Source organism: Herpailurus yagouaroundi, unplaced genomic scaffold (genome assembly GCF_014898765.1).
Source record: "Herpailurus yagouaroundi ecotype Mexico unplaced genomic scaffold, PumYag 159, whole genome shotgun sequence".
In the NCBI taxonomy this organism is placed as follows: domain Eukaryota; kingdom Metazoa; phylum Chordata; class Mammalia; order Carnivora; family Felidae; genus Herpailurus; species Herpailurus yagouaroundi.
Window position 1 is genome coordinate 74,288,233 of NW_024412400.1, and position 8,900 is coordinate 74,297,132.

Here is an 8,900-nt window from a genome sequence, read left to right on the forward strand (position 1 = left end):
TCACACCCTGGGATCCTGATCTGAGGGGAAATCAGAAAAGTCTGGAGCTTAATGTTTAACCAACTGAGTCACCTAGGTGTCCTGAGGCACTGTTCTTTTATCCACATTTTTAGACAATGCCCATAATAACCCCCTAAGGCAGAAGTAGGTTTTCCCAAACAACAGATCAACAAACAAAGCCACAGTAAGTAACAAGGCCAAGTTCACACAACACTAAGTGGAAAATAGAGATTTGAACCCAGGTCCTCCAATTCTAAGATGCTTTTATGATGCTCCTCACCATGATGTAATTATTTCAATTCCTTCTGGTCCTCTGTGTTCCATGGTGAACTACAGGATCCCCGTAGTTGTTTCTCAAGGGAGAAGATTTCCTTCATGTTATGGCACTACTCAATTTAAAGAGCTAAAGTGTGTGTCATTTTTGTATGTTTTGAAATGTTAATCGTAAAAGTGCTTATGGAGACACAGAATAAACTATTTTAAATTGGAACTAGCAGACAATACTGAATGCCTGGTCACTCTAATTTCAAGACATGTAACACAATGCTCAGTGAATGGTACTGCAGTTCCTGGGACCACAGCAGCCAAAGTGGGATAGGTGGTTGAGGACATATTGAGTATTAGATGAATCTCTTTTCTTGTATATGGTCAGCACCACTTAAGATTTGAGTATGGAACAAGGGACTCCGAGCCTTAATAAGGCCTGTCCACCCTCAAAGACCTTTAGACAGCATCGTCCCTGGCTTCTTGGCTTTAATGGCAGTGCGTGACTGAAACCAGACAATGTGAAAATGCTGATTGACAAAATAAATACTGTGAGCCCATCAGAGAAACTGCCAGATCCGTATAGTGACCCAGGCGACTGAGAAGCACGAAGCCTCCTGTGTTTAGCCCCTCCCTCCACATCAGTACCTGAGGGCCTCCCCTCTGGGGCCAAGTTTTCCTCATTTCCCATCCCTGAATGAAATGTCTACCATCTAGTTAGCTAGACTCCGTCTGAAAAATGAATTCATCTGTTCCTGCCAAGAATATTTTAAATCCAACAGGTTCCAATGAACCCAAATTCTCTTTGCAAAGAAGAAAAACAAAGTATAAAAAAACATATGTTTATTTAAAATCTTTCACATAAGGGCTGAGTGGCAGAAGGAATAGAAAGCAGAAGCCAAAATGAATACGATCAGGCTCAGTATCTTATTAGGACCATTTGTTTGGAGAAGTGCAGTAGGGAAAAAGCCTAGACCTAGATGGTGATAATAACTTTTTACTAAGTGTTAAAAAATAAAGAAAAAAGAGAGGAGAAGGAAGGAGAGGAAGGAGAGTAAGGAAGGGAGGGAGGGAGGAAGGGAGGAAGGAAAAGGAACAAGAAAACATGTCAATTCAGTAGGTGCCACGAACCATGTACTTGTAGCAAGTTAGTACAAAATATGCATTGGATTAAATCTAGGTTGGCACCTAAAAATGTCAAATCACCATACACTCAAATGCCTTCAAACTTTGTGAGCTTCATGGCAGAATCTTGGAGGGAGAAGGAAATTAACCAAAGTTGTTATTGTCATTTATAGTAAGTCTGATGTTAGAGACCAGCACAAATCTCTGAAAATAGACTGGATTTGCTTAAAAGCAAATGGTTTTTGTTAGGGGTTATTTTTCTCATGTCAAAAATATGAAGTCACACCATAAAAGGAAGTGGTAAAACCTATATCACTCAAAGCCTTGAGGATGTATCCACGTGTTCCCACATGCTCAACAGTTATTGAAAGTGTGATTCTCATTTTACCTGTTAATCCAATACTTGGAAGTATTCAACAAGCAGCTTAGCCTTCTCCTCAGTTCTGATTTCTGAGCAATTGCAGAGAACACATTGGCCTGTAAAAAAAATCTCAAAAGTTTACAATCCCGGAAATCGTTTTTATGACCAACAGTGTGTTACGTGACTCATCCACTGTGAGAACGAAGCACCAATTTCCAATTAATATCCAATTAATATTATATATAATATAATATTAATATTCAATTAATAAACCTGACTTCAGGTTTCTCTGAAAGGAATTCAGGAAATAGCCAATGAATTTATTCATTTATCTATATGCATCTGTTGAGAGGCTCTGTGATATAGGGTAGTAATGAAAACAGATTTTTCTGGATGAAATAAATCATGGGGACAGGTGTGAGAAATAAGAGAGAAGCAACTCTGTTCTGAAATTTTCCAGATAACTGAGTCAAGTCTGCCTTTCTTTTCTGCGATCTCACACAGCTTTTTGGACTTTTGAATGAAAGATGGGGAGAAACATGCACATTTTCACTGAGATCATGAAAGATCTCAAAATAGAAATTGATCTTTAATTTTTTAATGGTACTCTTTAAAAAGTTTAAACGTATTAGCATTTAAAACTATTTAAATATAGGGGCGCCTGGGTGGCTCAGTCGGTTAAGTGTCCGACTTGGGCTCAGGTCATGATCTCACGGTTAGCAGGTTTGACAGTTTTTGGGTTTGAGCCCCGTGTCATGGGGCTCTGTACTGACAGCTCGGAGCCTGGAGCCTGCCACGGATTCTGTCTCCCTCTCTCTTTGCCCGTCCCCTGTTCACGCTCACTCTCAAAAATAAGTAAATAAATGTAAAATAAATGTAAAAATGTAAATGTAAAATATGTAAATAAATGTAAAAATGTAAATAAATGTAAAAAAATTTAAATATAAAAAAGGTATCAATTACTTCTGCTGTATAAGGAGAGCAGGAATACTGAGTCACTCTTTATTAAGCCACTTTTCGCACTATATATGTACACACACATGTATACATATATACATATATATTAGTTTTTTCATTAAAAAAATTTTTTTAGTGTTTATTTTTGAGAGAGAGAGAGACAGGGCATGAGTAGGGGAGGGGCAGAGCAAGAGGGAGACAGAATCCGAAGCGGGCTCCAGGCTTTGAGCTGTCAGCACAGAGCCTGACATGGGGCTCAAACTTATGAATTGCAAGGCCATTACCTGAGCCGAAGTCAGACGCTCAACTGACTGAGCCACCCAGGTGCCCCTTATATATATTATTTTTAAGGCAGTATCAGGGAGCAGTTGATATCCTTTGAAATTTCTATATAGGCAAAACTCATTGACTTCAAAGTCATAGTTGTCCCTTGCTGATTCCTGGGTCTGGGATTGAAGGGCTAAGTGGAGCCTGGAGAAATGGAAGCACCAGTAAGACAGGGCTGACCTGGCTCTTAACATGACTCTTCTATACTGATTTGGAAGGGAACCTCAAGGTCTTTTGAGAAAAGTAGCAATGGTATTAGTTACAATAAAAGGCATTGACTATGCTTTACATGGATGGAGTACCCAGAATTTCTGTGGGCTTGCATTTGTGTTACCTAATTTCTGAATTCAAGTGGTGGGTAGTGTGCCTTAAACTGTCTACCTAGCTGCGAGACTAAAACAAAAAGAAAAAAAAATAAGCTGTCAATTGTCTTGAACCAAACAGCCATTCTAACTGAATTCTAGTTTTCTTCTAGTACTAAGAAACACTGGTGAATGGATCATGCTTTTTGCATACAATTTCCCTAAAAGAGAAAATAAAGATGGCTATTTCTGCTTATTTGGAGCTTTGTCATGGAAACATGCTGTAAAAATAGGCCCTAACCACTTGGGACCAATCTTCCCAAATGGATATACTGAACATACTGTGGATTCAGGCTGAAGCATTCACTCAGCTTAGTGATTATCTAGCATTATCTCAGTGGATAATGATTTTAATACTTCATAACACTCATTATGGCATTAGTGGTTTCATATTAATAAGATATTAGTTTTGTTATTCAGGGAATCTAATACATGAAAGTGAAAAAATAAAAATCACCTTAAAGCCTTTGTTACCCAATGGGATTTTTATTTGTTTGCTAATATCAAAATGCCTTTCCTTTTTGAAACAATTATTTGAGCTTTCCATAATTCTATCTCACTATTCTTAGCATTAATATGTGACTGCCATACTTTGCATTTGGCTATAGTTGATCTGGGGGAACATGTTTAGATTATCTCATTTTAACTTTTTACTGAGTTTTTTTTTTTTTTTAATGTGAAATGACTTGATCTTAATGCTTATCTTTCATTCTGTGCAGATTAATTATAAAATATACTGTACACCAAAAAGCAATGTTTTAATGATAAATATCATTCTATTTGGGACCCAGTGGATTTCAGAGGTTATGAATTAACAGAAAGTCTTTTAATATAACATCACCCATCTTGTTCTCATGATGAAGCATGAAAATTGACACAGAAGAGTGCCATGTCAAGGTTTATGAAAGGTCTGGTGAAGTGGATGAGGACTTTTACTATAAAGACTTGGGAAAATTGCCTGAGGAGAAGTCTTCCTTTAAAACCATAATGTTTTCCAAGGATTTTGAGAGTTTTGAATTTAATTCCAAATCAAGAAAATGTGAGATCTGTAGAAAATCTTGGAAGAAAAACATAAATATATGTAGCTCAAATACGAGGTTAGCTCTAACAATTAGGTTAAGATGTCTAATACACACTTATAAATAAAAATGGGACTGACTCATTCAACAAGTATCTCTTGCAGGCTTACTGCTTGTCTGACACCAGGCTAAAAGTTAGGGATAGGATTACAGTTATGAATAAAACAGAGTTCCTACCCCAAGGAAATGTTTATTCATATAGTTGTTTGTCGGATGCCACTGGCGTAAACCTCATTTTTCAGTACACATGGTAATTACAGAATCTGTTTTATTCATGATACGTCATCATCCCACAATGAGCACACACACACACACACACACACACACACAAAGAATTTGAGTGGAAGAAAAGGAAGTCTAACATAAAAAACAATATCATTAATAACACCTGCAAATTATGAAGTCATATGAAGGATATACTAGATGTGTTATTTCTCATGTAATGGAAAGTAAAGAACTTATGCTTCCTGCAAAATTTTTGGAAATGCATTCTAAAAAATTTATGGTTTCATAAAACTAATTTCAGTTATTTTGATTCCCCCCTGCAATGTCTTATTTTACCCATTTCTCCCAAGAACAATGGAGAAAATACACTCTCAGGGAAATTGATTCTGTTTCAAGTGACTCATGATGGAGCCTAAGGGGATTTATAAAAAGGACTTATTTTTTCAATGCATTTTTTGGGCAACTAAACCAAAAGCTTTGAAAATGCAGAGTGAGCAACAAATTTAAAACTATGAGAGTTGAAGGGAATGCCACCAACTCAGAAATTATGGTTTTCAATTTCTTGCATTTGGGGAAATTCTAATTTTTAGGAGATTTTAATGTGTTCAAATGACAAAACCATTGTTGATGGTGATGTTTTTACTAAAGAACACAAAATAGATATTTTAAATCTTGAATTTTGTGGAAAGTAATGACTTAAAATTTAAATTGTAAGTGTGGGATGTGTGGGAATAAGGGATGGGGCTCAGAAGAATCTCATAGGAAGAACCCATTTCATGGAAGCTCTAAAAAGAGGCTGAAGCTTCTAAATGCAATGTCAGATAACTTTTGATATATTGAATGCACTTTGGAGATCACATGAAATAAAGGCAAAAGGTGGGTCTTAAATGTTTTCTGTAGCATTTTTGCTGTTTTTCTCAGTCTAGTCACTGAAGACATTATAAAGATCATACCGTTTCAAGAGCATATGAGAGCATTTATATACCCCAAGGTGAGCCCCAGAATGAATACAATTCACTTCTTTTGCAAGTTTAAAGTTACATATATCAGACGTTGACTTTTGGACCTTTTGCCACTAGACACAAGTGATCTTTGAGATGAACTGATGCCACTCAGTACTTCAAAGAATATTGGACAGTTTCTCAGAATTCTCGAACAAAGCCAGCCCAGTAACACCAACAAAAGTGCACCATGTTCTTCAGTATCTAGTAGACCAAACAACAGGATTTGACAATTCTGTGTGAGTAGTGTGGATCACAACTCAGCTTCATTTCTATTTGTAACTTAGCCTCTAATTTTGAGTTTCCTTTTTCCAGACTGTAACAGATTTCTCTGTTGGCAGAGAAAGGGTGCATGTATATTTCAGCAATATTAACTCTTTTAGTGATCTCAAAACTTTTGTGAATGAACACACACACACACACACACACACACACACACACAAATGATCCTACAATTCCTGCCACCTGGAAGTCTCCCAAAATGTCTCAACACTAAAGTAAATGGCAAGTTTAAAGAATTGCACCTTCTTACCACAAATGTGACAAAAACCATCTTTGTAAATATCATACATGCTCTTGTCTCTGGCACTTAATAAAGTTTTCTGCATAAAACAGGATGGTGTAATGGTGTATATTAAAACTCCATATTAGTACCAAATCATTCTTTGGCCTAAAATTATCATACCAAAGCCTCAGAATTAAATATCTGGAGATTCATACAGTTTTCCATTTTTGGAAAGCAAAAACATCCTAAAGGGCAATTTGGATGGCACACGCATGCACAAATATTCTCTTATTTTCTTGTAGTTATTTTTCACATAAGTCTTCTCTATTAGGTATACTAGACATATATAAGTGAGCCCTGAAATCTAAAAATTGGGTTGCCCTTTGCGATTGGAAATCAGTTATGATAATGTGGGAATTATACCACAGGAAGGTAAGGTTTCAGTGAACAACCCTGGCTGTTGAATTCTGATCTAGTTGCAACCTGAGCTCAATGGCTTGGAAAATAACAAACCAGTAATTGCGTGAATCCAATCAGGGAACAAAATCACAGAATATTTCAGTAAGTAAGAAAATGGAGTTGTAAATATCAGCCTTGTTTATTTCCCATTACCACAGCTGGAAGCAAGAAAAGAACATGGTTTAATAGAATACAGTCAGGTAGGAATTATCACATAAAATGGAGTTGAAAATTCTAGAGAAATACTGGAAGAAGAAAGCACGGCACCTTCATGAAACATACTTGGGTGTGGTTACCCTGTCCCACTTCCCCATTTAAAAATCACATCTGGTTTAAGACAAAATTAGTTTGAAGTTTATAGCAGTAGCAAACCTGCCCCTTTTTACCAAGAATAAATTATCAGAACATTCCTGTGAGTCAATACATATATATTTTTAAACAAGAATATCTTTTTCACACTGTATGCCTTGATTATAGTTTTTTTCAGAATACTAATGGCTGGGTTGTTAGTAATAAACAGCAATAGCTGTTCGGAGGAGAACTTTTATGTTACTCAGCAAATACCTTGGGACTGAATTTGTGTAACAGCACACAAAAAATATGCTCCACATAGATCTCTGTACTTGCTAAGGGTATGTATTAGTCAAGGTTCTCCAGAGAAATAGAACCATTAGGCTCTACTCTTATCAGTTATTTATTTATTTGAAGGAATTGGCTAACATGACTATGGAGGCTGGCAAATCCGAAGTTTTCAGGGTGAGCCATCAGGCTGGACACCTAAGGAAAATCTGATGCTGCAGCTGGAGTCCAATAGCCTTCCTTCACTCTGTCCCATCTCTGCCCCCTTTAGTACAGGCTGACAGTGTTTCCGCAGGTGTATCCCGTCTCTGTTCCTGACAGCTGCAGAGGTGGCCGATTGAATCCATGCATCACACCCTTAGTCTCTATGGAGTCTACTAACACTACGGTGTTCCCCCCAAACACACTTTCCTTTTTGCAATATAGAAAGATGAATTTTTCAGTCTTCAAGTTCTGGTCCCTCTTTGCTTAACAATTCCTTCCAGGGGCGCCTGTGGCTCAGTTGGCTGAGCATCTGGCTCAGGGCATGATCTCACGGTTGGTGAGTTAAAGCACCGAGTTGGGCTCTGCACTGGCAGTGCTTGGGATTCTCTCTCCCTCTCTCTCTGCCCCTCCCTGGCTTGTACTCTCTCTCTCTCTCTCTCTCTCTCTCTCTCTCTCTGTCTCAAATAAATAAAAACTTTGAAACAACACCAAGAAACACAGTTCCTTCCATCTGTCTCTCTCCGTTTGCATTTTGCTATAGGTAGTAAGGAGGACCCAGGCCACACCTTCAGTACCTTGTATAGATCTCCTCAGCTACATAATCAGCTTCGTCACTCACAAATCCTACCTTCCACAACACATGGGAGAACAATTCAGCTAAGTTCTTTGCCACTTTGTAACACGAATAACTTTTCCTCCAGTGCCCAGTAACATGGTCCTCACTTCTGTCTGAGACCTCACCACAGTCACCTTTAATGCCTACATATCCAGTAATAATAATCTCTTCAAGGCAGTCTTGACTTTTCTAGCATGCAGCTCAAAACTCTTCCAACTTCTGAACATCATCCATTTCTAAAACCACTTCCACATTTTTAGGCGTTTGTTACCAGCAGTGCCCCACTTCTTAGAACCAAAATTTGTATTAATTTGCTAGAGCAGCTATCACAAAACGCCACACACTGGGTGGGTTAAACAACAGACATTTATTCTCTTAACAGTGCTAGAGGCTGGAAGTAGAAGATCAAGATGCCAACAAGGTTGGTTTCCTCTGTGACCACTCTCTGTGGTTTGCAGATGGCACTCTCTTGCTACCTCTTCACGTGGTCTTTTCTCTAGGCACGAAGAGCCCGTATCTCTCTACATGGGTCTTTATCACCTCTTCTTATAAGGACACCGGTCAGATCAGATTAAGGCCAACCTTAATGGCCTTATTTTAATTATCTGTTTAGAAGCACTCTTTCCAAACACAGTCACATTCTGAAGTACTGGGGTTTAGGCTTCAACATACGAATTTGGGGAAAACAGTTCAGTTCATAACATCGGGGCTGGGAGAAAATTTGGTCTGAGTTTTCCTCCCACGAAAATGAACAGGAAAAGCTCATCTACTGCACGATTCGTATGTCCATGAGACAAAAACAGAACAATTTCTGAGGAGACCACAACGCTTTCTGA